This window comes from Littorina saxatilis, linkage group LG9, assembly GCF_037325665.1.
Source record: "Littorina saxatilis isolate snail1 linkage group LG9, US_GU_Lsax_2.0, whole genome shotgun sequence".
In the NCBI taxonomy this organism is placed as follows: Eukaryota; Metazoa; Mollusca; class Gastropoda; order Littorinimorpha; family Littorinidae; genus Littorina; species Littorina saxatilis.
Genome location: NC_090253.1, coordinates 46,701,368 through 46,714,380, shown reverse-complemented (window position 1 = coordinate 46,714,380; position 13,013 = coordinate 46,701,368). Strand labels below are relative to the sequence as shown.

At 44.1% G+C, this 13,013-nt stretch overlaps 1 protein-coding gene across 2 annotated transcripts in view; it reads left to right on the top strand.

Annotated features, from left to right (window-relative positions):
• The first annotated feature begins 11,838 nt into the window (after positions 1 to 11,838).
• LOC138976267 (equilibrative nucleoside transporter 4-like) overlaps positions 11,839 to 13,013 on the top strand; it is a 38,231-nt gene continuing 37,056 nt past the window's right edge. For both annotated transcript variants that reach the window (XM_070349107.1, XM_070349106.1), the window contains exon 1: positions 11,839 to 12,395. The gene's annotated coding sequence lies outside the window, so the exon portion shown is untranslated. The remainder of the gene's footprint in view (positions 12,396 to 13,013) is intronic.

Below are 13,013 nucleotides of genomic sequence, written 5' to 3'. Positions count from 1 at the left end.
TACTACGTTGCAAGCCCCTGGAGCAAATTTTTGATAAGTGCTTTTGTGAACAAGAAACAATTGACAAGTGGCTCTATCCCATCACCCCCCTTCCCTCCGTCGCGATACAACCTTGAACGGTTGAAAACGACGTTAAACACCAAATAATAAAAGAAAGTGCCTGAGGAAGACCCATAGGTCGAAACGTCGCCGTTATTTGTTCCGTGTTCGTCATTTTAACGTGAGTACAGTGCTTTTGGGTCTATTTGTTGTTCGCTCTCAGGTGCAGTCGCCATTGTTCTTTTGTTATCGTAAGGGACAGGCGCAGTGGCGTGGTGGTAAGACGTCGGCCTACTAATCGGGAGGTCGTGAGTTCGAATCCCGGTCGCTGCCGCCTGGTGGGTTAATAGTGGAGATTTTTCAGATCTCCCAACTTATGTGCAGACCTGCTAGTGACTTAACCCCCTTCGTGTGTACACGCAAGCATAAGACCAAGTGCGCACGGAAAAGATCCTGTAATCCATGTCAGAGTTCGGTGGGTTATAGAAACACGAAAATACCCAGCATGCCTCCCCCGAAATCGGCGTATGCTGCGTGAATGGCGGGGGTAAAAACGGTCATACACGTAAAAATACACTCGTGCTAAAAACATGAGTGAACGTGGGAGTCTAAGCCCATGAACAAAGAAGAAGAAGAAGAAAGTTATCGAAAGGGTCGTAAAGCAAAGGTCCCACTGTACAACCGACGCTCCTACAGAAGGCTGACATCGTGTTTTGTCAGCGCGAGCTAAGAGCACCGAGAAGACATGACGTAATGGATCAATACCCCGTCAGGGTCACGTGACGCTGAACCTTTTATCGACCCGATGGGACCCTACTTCCGGGCCCGGAATGGAATCATGAATAACCGACGACAACAACCGTCTCTGCCTGCTACAGCTGTCTCCAACGCTCTTTTCTCTCTCTCTTTTTTCCTCTTTTTCTTTCTTATTTCTTTTTGATTTTTGTTTTAAAGGGGAGTTTAAAACCAACATGTGAACGCAAACCTTGAAGCGATTGAAGTGAAAATATCAGTGGCATAGCAGGAATGATTTTAATGGACGGGGTGTTGTTGTTGTTGTTGTTGTTGTTGTTGTTGTTGTTGTTGTTGTTGTTGTTGTTGTTGTTTCTGAGTAAGAATAAATTTGGTGTTGAAATCAACAGGCGAGGTTAACGTCTGTGTCTTGATTTGAAGCACCGTAACTGATGCTGGCATGCATGATGTCAGTGTTTAAAAGCACACTCCTTCCCGCGGAAACTGTTCGGCTCATCGTCTCAGATCAATTATCAACGCCATGACTGCATGCTTGCTGTTCTGTATCTTTTGATTTGGATTTTTTTTGGATGAAAAGGTTTTTTTTGTTTCAAGGCACTTTTTCTAAATTAATTCATCATCAACAACAAACGCCACTGCATGTGCACAGAGGTAGGTTGGTTATTATTGTTGTGTATCGTCTCTTCAGTATTTCTGTGCACAGAGGTAGGTTGGTTATTACACCCCCGGTATAGGGGTGTGTATAGGATTCGGTCGATGTGTTTGTTTGTTTGTGTTCGCATATAGATTTCAAGAATGAACGGACCGATCGTCACCAAACTTGGTGAACAGGTTCTATACATTCCTGAGACGGTCCTTACAAAAATTGGGACCAGTCAAACACACGGTTAGGGAGTTATTGGTGGATTCAGATTCTACAAGGACTTATAGAGGGACATATTAATGGTCAAAGGGAAATAACCTTCTCAGTTGGTGGCAGTGAGAATGGTTATTTCCCTTTGACCAACGGGGGTGTTTTTCCTACCTCGGAGGAATTTCTTGTTATTGTTGTGTATCGTCTCTTCAGCATTTTTGTGCACAGAGAACCCCAAGGCTGTTCACGTTTGGTAATTCAAGGGACGGGCGAAGTAGCGCAGTGGTAAGACGTCGGCCTCCTAATCGGAAGGTCGTGAGTTCCAATCCCGGCCGCGGCCGCCTGGCGGGTTAAGAGTGAAGATTTTTCCCGATCTCCCAGGTCAACATATGTGCAGACCTGCTAGTGCCTTATCCCCCTTCGTGTGTACACGCAAGCACTAGACCAAGTGCGCACGGAAAAGATCCTGTACGTAATCCATGCCAGAGTTCGGTGGGTTATAGAAACACGAAAATACCAAGCATGCATCCTCCGAAAGCGGCGTATGGCTGCCTAAATGGCGGGGTAAAAACGGTCATACACGTGAACCCCCACTCGTGCAAAAAACCCACGAGTGTACGTGGGAGTTTCAGCCCATGAACGAAGAAGAAGAAGAAGAAGAAGGTATTTTCAGGCAGATACCACGTGAAGGGATGGTCTTACACCATGTAAATACCTGGCCAGATCAGGTCTGAGACGGTGAAATCAACGGTTTTCGCGGGAAGGAGCGCGCCTTTAGATAAGGTGGGTGGGTGTGATGAGATTTTCGTCCGTTGGGTAAACAGATTGAAAGCCAAGAAAACCCCGTCTTATAGGCTGAATAATCAAAGCTAAAAGCCCGTGGTGCCCAAAGCTGAACATCCGGAGTCGGAGCTGAAGTTGAATTGTGACTGGAAGGAGGATTTCTGAGTGAAGTCAATGGGAGCAAGATTCAAGACCCGCCCAAGCAAGCAAGCTCCATTAAGCCTGGGCAAAGTCGACTGCGCGAAGTATACTTCGCGAAGCTGGCCGCTCAAAGCTTTAGCACTGAGTTTTTGGTGAAAAGACTTCGCGAAGCTGGCCGCTCAAAGCTTTAGCACTGAGTTTTTGGTGAAAAGACTTCGCGAAGCTGGCCGCTCAAAGCTTTAGCACTGAGTTTTTGGTGAAAAGACTTCGCGAAGCTGGCCGCTCAAAGCTTTAGCACTGAGTTTTTGGTGAAAAGACTTCGCGAAGCTGGCCGCTCAAAGCTTTAGCACTGAGTTTTTGGTGAAAAGACTTCGCGAAGCTGGCCGCTCAAAGCTTTAGCACTGAGTTTTTGGTGAAAAGACTTCGCGAAGCTGGCCGCTCAAAGCTTTAGCACTGAGTTTTTGGTGAAAAGACTTCGGGAAGCTGACCGCTCAAAGCTTTAGCACTGAGTTTTTGGTGAAAAGACTTCGCGAAGCTGGCCGCTCAAAGCTTTAGCACTGAGTTTTTGGTGAAAAGACTTCGGGAAGCTGGCCGCTCAAAGCTTTAGCACTGAGTTTTTGGTGAAAAGACTTCGGGAAGCTGGCCGCTCAAAGCTTTAGCACTGAGTTTTTGGTGAAAAGACTTCGCGAAGCTGGCCGCTCAAAGCTTTAGCACTGAGTTTTTGGTGAAAAGACTTCGCGAAGCTGGCCGCTCAAAGCTTTAGCACTGAGTTTTTGGTGAAAAGACTTCGCGAAGCTGGCCGCTCAAAGCTTTAGCACTGAGTTTTTGGTGAAAAGACTTCGCGAAGCTGGCCGCTCAAAGCTTTAGCACTGAGTTTTTGGTGAAAAGACTTCGGGAAGTCGACTTCGGCCTCAATTAAGGACCGCTTTTACTGACGTCATGTGTTATGTTATATGAAGTCTTATATATCGCGCACATATCTCCAGACTCGGACTCAAGGCGCAGGGATCTAGATCTATTTATGCCGTGTGAGATGGAATTTTTTACACAATACATCACGCATTCACATCGACCAGCAGATCGCAGCCATTTCGGCGCATATCCTATTTTTCACGGCCTATTATTCCAAGTCACACGGGTATTTTGGTGGAAATTTTTTATCTATGCCTATACAATTTTGCCAGGAAAGACCCTTTTGTCAATCGTGGGATCTTTAACGTGCACACCCCAATGTAGTGTATACGAAGGGACCTCGGTTTTTCGTCTCATCCAAAAGACTAGCACTTGAACCCACCATGCACCTAGGTTAGGAAAGGGGGGAGAAAATTGCTAAAGCCCTGACCCAGGGTCGAACTCGCAACCTCTCGCTTCCGAGCGCAAATGCGTTACCACTCGGCCACCCAGTCCATTTTGTTGTTGTTATCATTTTATTTTGTAGGCACTTTCAAGGCCAAAGACAAACGAAATGATGATTATTTGTTTGGAAGTTTTTGTTGCATACTTCGCAATTCCGGCATCATTGTGTTTCAAAATAGTACTTGGAATTCACATGGGAATGTATCTTCGCTGATCCGGAAGAAAGAAAAAAATGGCCTAAGTGTAGGGATGTTCTTTGCGCCAAAAAAAATGTCTTCCTTCTAATGAGAGGAGCGGTGGATATTTGGGGAGCTAATAAAGGAAATACATTCGTTGATAGAAAATGTTTCACCACGCTTTACATAATATTATAATACTTCAACGCTCTATAGGATGGCAGCAGTAATGCTAATTTTATTGTCCCACAATTGGTCCCATGGCGCGATCGAGACTGTGGGGCATTATGGGGCATGGTGTCGGTGTAACGCGTTCAGCTTTCCCCCGGCATTCAGCTTTCTGATTGGAGATATTATCGAGACTGAAATGTTGTTTCCTGGTCAAATTAAAGAAGTACACTAATTTAAGGAGGAAAAGCATGTCAGTATTTTTGCATGTGAAGGAAATTGGTGGTTACATTTTAATAGATTTCACCCCAAAAATCGATTCCTTCGAAAACGTGCACCGATGTGTTAATTACGTCCCTTGAATGAGAAGAGAAGGAATTTAAAGATGAAGCAAATTTCTAGTCAAAAAACATTTTTAAAAAATGCAAACGAATTTGACCCCATGAATGTAAACTAGGCTACCTAAGGTCAATCATCAGTACTATGGAAGAAAGGAGGGATTTTCAGTGTGGAGTTTATACAAGATCAACGAGGCCGAATCAGAAAGCTGAGTGCCGAGGGAAAGCTAAACGCGTTACACCAGCACCAGTGTGCATCCCTGGGTCCATAACGTGAAATTAGAAATTAGATTCTTTTTATCGTCGCTTGTCTAAACTCATCATAAGTGAACATTTTTCAACAGACATGAGGTTAAGAATTATAATTTTTTTCCACTGTAGAAACATCTTCAGTTGAACAAAGCAAGTTTATATCAATGCGTAAAGTATATTACGGAAAAGTGTCATTTTAGTGTATTAGGGCCTACGTCATTACTCAAGAGAGCCACCGATATATAGATATTTCATGGGTCTGTCAATTTGATCCGGCCGGGGCGGGGATGTAGCTCAGTCGGTAGCGCGCTGGATTTGTATCCAGTTGGCCGCTGTCAGCGTGAGTTCGTCCCCACGTTCGGCGAGAGATTTATTTCTCAGAGTCAACTTTGTGTGCAGACTCTCCTCGGTGTCCGAACACCCCCAGTGTGTACACGCAAGCACAAGACCAAGTGCGCACGAAAAAGATCCTGTAATCCATGTCAGAGTTCGGTGGGTTATAGAAACACGAAAATACCCAGCATGCTTCCTCCAAAAACGGCGTATGGCTGCCTAAATGGCGGGGTAAAAAACGGTCATACACGTAAAATTCCACTCGTGCAAAAAAAACCACGAGTGTACGTGGGAGTTTCAGCCCACGAACGCAGAAGAAGAAGATCCCACCAATTTTATGAATGGACCTTAATAATACCAGTCTTGCCTTTTCGGGTGCATTTATTTGGAATACACTGCCGTCATCTTTCAAGCACTTCCAACACATTTTATTTTATTTTATAAAATATGTTGATAACCAACTCATGCCTTGATAATTTTTTCAAAAGTCTACAGCCTAGATGCGTCCTGTGCAGAGTAGTAATCTATTGCTGAATTAATTAGTATTCTAAGACCTTTGCCAGCTTGCGAAATTGATTAAGCCGAACATGTCAACTTTGCACAAGCAGTCAGACAGTTGAATGTTGTTATGTGTCCAAATTGCAATGATACTTTAACCCTACGCGAAAATCTGGACAGAGCGTTCGTTGGTGGTCTGCGTGATAGTTTTCACTGCAAACAAGATACCTTAAATCAGGGCACGGTCAAAGTACAGGGGCTTGTATCAAAGCGTTGGTCGATTTCACACCGGTGACACTGTGACGGTTCCCCTACGCTTTGTGTTCGGTGCCCTGACCCTTTGTGTTCGGTTCCCACTCGGTTCCCACACGCCAAAATTCGCGGACAAAACATCCATTTATGGTAGTATTACGCAATGTTGCTCTCTGAGAATGGTCTTGTTAGATCTGTGAGTGTTTACACTACATGCCTAGGTGCTGTTGGATTGAAGGTTTTTGATATTTTAGCCGTTATTAGGTAGAATGCCTTCCACTTTACTGCAAAACTGCATAATTCGTAGCATCGGCAAGAAATATCCTACCAAAAAATGCCTGCTTGGAACTGTCGTTGGTCCAGCAAAAAGTTCAACATGTCTGTAGCAGACAGCCCAAGTTTCAAGATTGTAGGGCCATCCAAACAGCCGTAATAATAAAAACAACAAAAGTAGTCAGTGAAATTGGCTGTGTTCGGTCCCCACACACTTTTGTGACGTAGGCGTGACGGTTCCCATAATTCATTGTGTCGGTCCCCACTTTCTGTGTCGGACCCCACTTTCGACCTAATTTCTCTGTGACGGACCCCACAACCAGCCTATTTTGTGTCGGTCCCCACACCTTCTTGGATTTATGACTTGCCGGTTACTTGTATCATTGTATTCATTGAATCTAATTGTCTCGGAGTTATTTTTCAGCAACAACCGGCAAGGCAGCACCTTTTGTGATACCAAGTAAGTCAGATGACATCAGTATGTGTGTGTATGTGTGTGTGAGAGAGAGAGAGAGAGAGAGAGAGAGAGAGAGAGAGAGAGAGAGAGAGAGAGAGAGAGAGAGAGAGAGAGAGAGAGAGAGAGAGAGACTAACTTTATTAGTTTATGCCACAAATAATATATAACATTATTTATCTCTGGGACGGTTCCCAGTATACCAGCAAATTATGTGTTGATCCACCCACACCTTCTTGAACTGGCCTTCCCAATATCTACTCTTAGTCTTACGGCCTTGGAGATATGCAATTTGGCACATTTTTAAAATAAAAGATCCACCTGTCGTATGTGAGATTCAGTTTTCAGAGCAAAATGCTGCCCAGGGACTTCTAGTGGTGATTGAAAAAAAAACAAGTCGCGTAAGGCGAAAATACAATATTTAGTCAAGTAGCTGTCGAACTCACAGAATGAAACGCAATGCCATTTTACTCGTAGCATCGTCAGGCCACCGCTCATGGCAAAGGCAGTGAAATTGACAAGAAGAGCGGGGTAGTAGTTGCGCTAAGAAGGATAGCACGCTTTTCTGTACCTCTCTTTGTTTTAACTTTCTGAGCGTGTTTTTAATCCAAACATATCATATCTATATGTTTTTGGAATCAGGAACCGACAAGGAATAAGATGAAAGTGTTTTTAAATTGATTTGGACAATTTAATTTTGATAATAATTTGTATATTTAATTTTCAGAGCTTGTTTTTAATCCGAATATAACATATTTATATGTTTTTGGAATCAGCAAATGATGGAGAATAAGATAAACGTAAATTTGGATCGTTTTATAAATTTTTATTTTTTTTTACAATTTTCAGATATTTAATGACCAAAGTCATTAATTAATTTTTAAGCCACCAAGCTGAAATGCAATACCGAACCCCGGGCTTCGTCGAAGATTACTTGACCAAAATTTCAACCAATTTGGTTGAAAAATGAGGGCGTGACAGTGCCGCCTCAACTTTCACGAAAAGCCGGATATGACGTCATCAAAGACATTTATCAAAAAAATGAAAAAAACGTTCGGGGATTTCATACCCAGGAACTCTCATGTCAAATTTCATAAAGATCGGTCCAGTAGTTTAGTCTGAATCGCTCTACACACACACACGTACGCACATACACCACGACCCTCGTTTCGATTCCCCCTCGATGTTAAAATATTTAGTCAAAACTTGACTAAATATAAAACAAGTCGCGTAAGGCGAAAATACAATATTTAGTCAAGTAGCTGTCGAACTCACAGAATGAAACTGAACGCAACGCAACGCAGCAAGACCGTATACTCGTAGCATCGTCACTCCACCGCCCGTGGCAAAGGCAGTGCACGTGGAATTGACAAGAAGAGCGGGGTATTCGTTGCGCTGAGAAGGATAGCACGCTTTTCTGTACGTCTCTTTGTTTTAACTTTTTGAGCGTGTTTTTAATCCAAACATATCATATCTATATATTTTTGGAATCAGGAACCGACAAGGAATAAGATGAAAGTGTTTTTAAATTGATTTCGAAAAAAAAAAATTTGATAATAATTTGTATATATTTAATTTTCAGAGCTTGTTTTTAATCCGAATATAACATATTTATATGTTTTTGGAATCAGCAAATGATGGAGAATAAGATAAACGTAAATTTGGATCGTTTTATAAATGTTTATTTTTTTTTACAATTTTCAGATTTTTAATGACCAAAGTCATTATTTAATTTTTAAGCCACCAAGCTGAAATGCAATACCGAACCCCGGGCTTCGTTGAAGAGTACTTGACCAAAATTTCAACCAATTTGGTTGAAAAATGAGGGCGTGACAGTGCCGCCTCAACTTTCACGAAAAGCCGGATATGACGTCATCAAAGACATTTATCAAAAAAATGAAAAAAACGTTCGGGGATTTCATACCCAGGAACTCTCATGTCAAATTTCATAAAGATCGGTCCAGTAGTTTAGTCTGAATCGCTCTACACACACACACACACACACACACGCACGCACGCACACACATACGCACATACACCACGACCCTCGTTTCGATTCCCCCTCGATGTTGAAATATTTAGTCAAAACTTGACTAAATATAAAGAGTACTTGCCTGTGTCAAGTATGTGTCTTTATCCACGCTTGTTGTAAGAGGCAACTTTTCCCAGCTCCTTGTGTTCATGACTGCTTTCTCTTAAAATTAATTACTTTATGACAGTCAGAATACAATGGAACAAGGCTACATAAACCCTGACAGCCTACGACAACGGCCCGACTAAGGCTCAACACCGCGCCAATAAATTCAGCATTGGGCCAATGTTGGGCCATGATTGCTCCGTTTTCGTAGGCTATCAGGGTCAAAGATACATATTGGTAAACTAGTAAAATACATGTTCAGCATCATCAGCAATACCACAAAAGGATTAAAACAAGAAATTCCTCCGATAGGAACTACACCCCCGTCAAAGGGAAATAACCTTCTCAGTTGGTGGCAGTGAGAATGGTTATTTCCCTTTGACCAACGGGGGTGTCCGTCTATACCAGGCCTTGTATAATTTTAATCCACCAATAACTCCCTAACCGTGTGTTTGACTGGTCCCAATTTTTGTAAGGACCGTCTCAGGAATGTATAGAACCTGTTCACCAAGTTTGGTGACGATCGGTCCGTTCATTCTTGAGATCTACTTGCGAACACAAACACATCGAGTGAAACCTATACACACCCCTATACCGGGGGTGTAAAAATCCTATTAGCTGTATGTCAGCGGCACAATGCAACCAGAACCAGCGTTTATGTGGAGTGATCGGGTGCTGGTCACTACCGCGAGCGTCACTACCGCGAGTACCACTACCGCGTCTCACACTAAAGTTGTGTTTCCGTACCCGCGATAGCGTTTTTCCAGCGGTGCGACGAAAATCAAGCACATAGAAAATGACCAGGAGTGTTTCCACACGCGCGACGCGTTAGCGGCGCGACAAGCGGCAAGCGACGCGATTTTTTTGAAAGGGTCCTGGAGCGATTTTTTCGCGTTGTCGCGCGGCAACGCGGGAGTTTACAGATTTTACCGCATGTTTAAAACGCAAGTACGGAAACACGTCACGCGTTTGCGCGCGTTTTCTTTTGTCGCTGCCGCTGTCGCGGGTACGGAAACAGAACTTACCGCGAGTACGACACTACCGCGAGTACGACACTACCGCGAGTATAACACTACCGCGTGTCACACTACCGCGAGTATAACATTACCGCGTGTCATTTTATGACTTCCATGGCTGAAGGCAAAGGTTGAAATGTTTCCTTGAAATATAAAACAAAAAGGCCTGGTCTGTTCTCTGAACACTAATTCAATGTTTGTCATGCTAACCAAGAACTCAAAACGATCAGAACACACTATCAGAATACATATAGAATGGGTTGCTTCCAATCAAAGCCGTTAGAACACAAACTCACAAGAAGTAAGTTTGCATGCGTTCTCTCTACGGTTATGGTACTCGCGGTTGTGGTACGCGCGGTAGTGTGACACGCAGCAGTGTTATACTCGCGGTAGTGTCGTACTCGCGGTAGTGTGACACGCGGTAGTGTTACACGCGGTAGTGTCGTACTCGCCGTAGTGTGACACGCGGTAGTGACGCTCGCGATAGTGTCGCATAACCGGAGTCAGTGATCTGGAAAGGTGTCAATCTCTCTCTCTCTCTCTCTCACTCTCTCTCTCTCTCTCTCTCTCTCTCTCTCTCACATACACACACACACACACACACACACACACACACACACACACACACACACACACACACACACACACAGACACTCACATACTGATGTCATCTGACTTACTTGGTATCACAAAAGGTGCTGCCTTGCCGGTTTTTGTTGAAAAATAACTCCGAGACAATTAGATTCAATGAATACAATGATACAAGTAACCGGCAAGTCATAAATCCAAGAAGGTGTGGGGACCGACACAAAATAGGCTGGTTGTGGGGTCCGTCACAGAGAAATTAGGTCGAAAGTGGGGTCCGACACAGAAAGTGGGGACCGACACAATGAATTATGGGAACCGTCACGCCTACGTCACAAAAGTGTGTGGGGACCGAACACAGCCAATTTCACTGACTACTTTTGTTGTTTTTATTATTACGGCTGTTTGGATGGCCCTACAATCTTGAAACTTGGGCTGTCTGCTACAGACATGTTGAACTTTTTGCTGGACCAACGACAGTTCCAAGCAGGCATTTTTTGGTAGGATATTTCTTGCCGATGCTACGAATTATGCAGTTTTGCAGTAAAGTGGAAGGCATTCTACCTAATAACGGCTAAAATATCAAAAACCTTCAATCCAACAGCACCTAGGCATGTAGTGTAAACACTCACAGATCTAACAAGACCATTCTCAGAGAGCAACATTGCGTAATACTACCATAAATGGATGTTTTGTCCGCGAATTTTGGCGTGTGGGAACCGAGTGGGAACCGAACACAAAGGGTCAGGGCACCGAACACAAAGCGTAGGGGAACCGTCACAGTGTCACCGGTGTGGATTTGTTGCACTCCTCCATCATTACTGTATTGTTACACCTACTACTGTAGCTAATAGTAGTATATATAGTAGTAACAATACAGTAAGACCGGCGCGCTTTGATACAAGCTCCTGTGGGTCAAAGTATACATTTAAGTGTGCGCGCATGCATGCACGTATTATGTGCTCACGGCATCATCTCCCGCGCACACTGACTGATACCCGCGTCAGTGCCAGCTTCTGTTAAACACACATAGCCACGGGCTGATTGCACTCTCTTTAACCCCTTGACTGCCTAATTAGGACGGGTATACCCGTCCTGCACTTGTGCATTATTTCCATGATTAGATACTACAAACAGATTCTTGGTTGAATTTCCTTTAAAAATAACATAGGTTTTACTTTCCTACCTACTGCCAGTTTGGAGCTAGAATTTTTTGTGAATTATTACACCCCGAACTCCAATATTCCCTGGCAGTCAGGAAGTTTTGATTGGCAGCGAAAGGGTTAAATGACCGCAATGCGCTTTTCGTGGGTCGTGCACGGCGAAATGGAAGTCGGCGAGCCGATCGAAGCTCAGCGAACCTGAGCTATAGACCAAGTTCCCCCCCCCCTTCCCCCCAACCTCCACCCTTTTAGCAACCAGGCTGCTGTGCGACATCCAGCGAAGACGAAAACGAAGGACGCAGCAAGAAGAGAGGCACACACCGAGCAGGGAAGCTCAACTGTCTGCATTGCACATGCTGATTTGGCCGAGACTGTGAACGCACAAGACTGATGTTTTTTTGTGGTTGATTCGTGCATGTTGAGGTTGCCCGAAGACTGTATACAGAAGACTATAACTATTTAGCTGATTCGTGGTTGTTAATTTTGCCCGAGACTGTATGCAGAAAACGGACTTTTTGGATGATTCGTGTATACATGCTAAAGGTGCCAAAGACTGTTGTATGCAGGGGGGTGATTTTTTTGGCCGATTCGTGCATGTTGATGGTGCCGCGTAGCTTACGGGCTTACAGGGTAATGACATTGTTTTTCTTTTAGGTTCTTGTGAAGTGTGTTGTAACTTGTTAGATTGGAAAGTGGTGTTGGTTGTCAGTGTCGCGGTGTGGATTTGAGCCGAGGAGATGGAGGAGTGATTCAGAAGGTGAGATATGGATATGCAGACTTCGAGATTTTGGGACGGCAAAAAAGATGGTGGGCAAGCTGGATTGTGTAAGTTATATATATATGTGTGTGTGTGTGTGTGTGTGTGTGTGTGTGTGTGTGTGTGTGTTTATGTGTGTGTGAGTGTGTGTTTGTGTGTGTGTGTGTGCATGCGTGCGCGCGTATGAGTGTTCGTGTGTTCATGTGTGTGTGGGGGTGTGTGTGTGTGTGTGTGTGTGTGTGTGTGTGTGTGTGTGTGTGTGTGTGTGTGTGCATGCGTGCGCGCGTATGAGTGTTCGTGTGTTCATGTGTGTTCGTGTGTTCATGTGTGTGTGTGTGTGTGTGTCAATGCGTGCATGTGCGCGTGTGCGCATAAATGTGGTTGAGCGCGTGCGTGTTTTTGTGTGCAGGTTTCTCATACCATCTTTCAATCCGTCCTGTCTCTACTGTCAATTTCCTTTTTATATTTAGTCAATTTTGACTAAATATTTTAACATCGAGGGGGAATCGAAACGAGGGTCGTGGTGTATGTGCGTGCGTGTGTGTGTGCGTGTGTGTGTGTGTGTGTGTGTGTGTGTGTGTGTGTGTGTGTGTGTGTGTGTGTGTGTGTGTGTGTAGAGCGATTCAGACTAAACTACTGGACCGATCTTTATGAAATTTGACATGAGAGTTCCTGGGTATGAAATC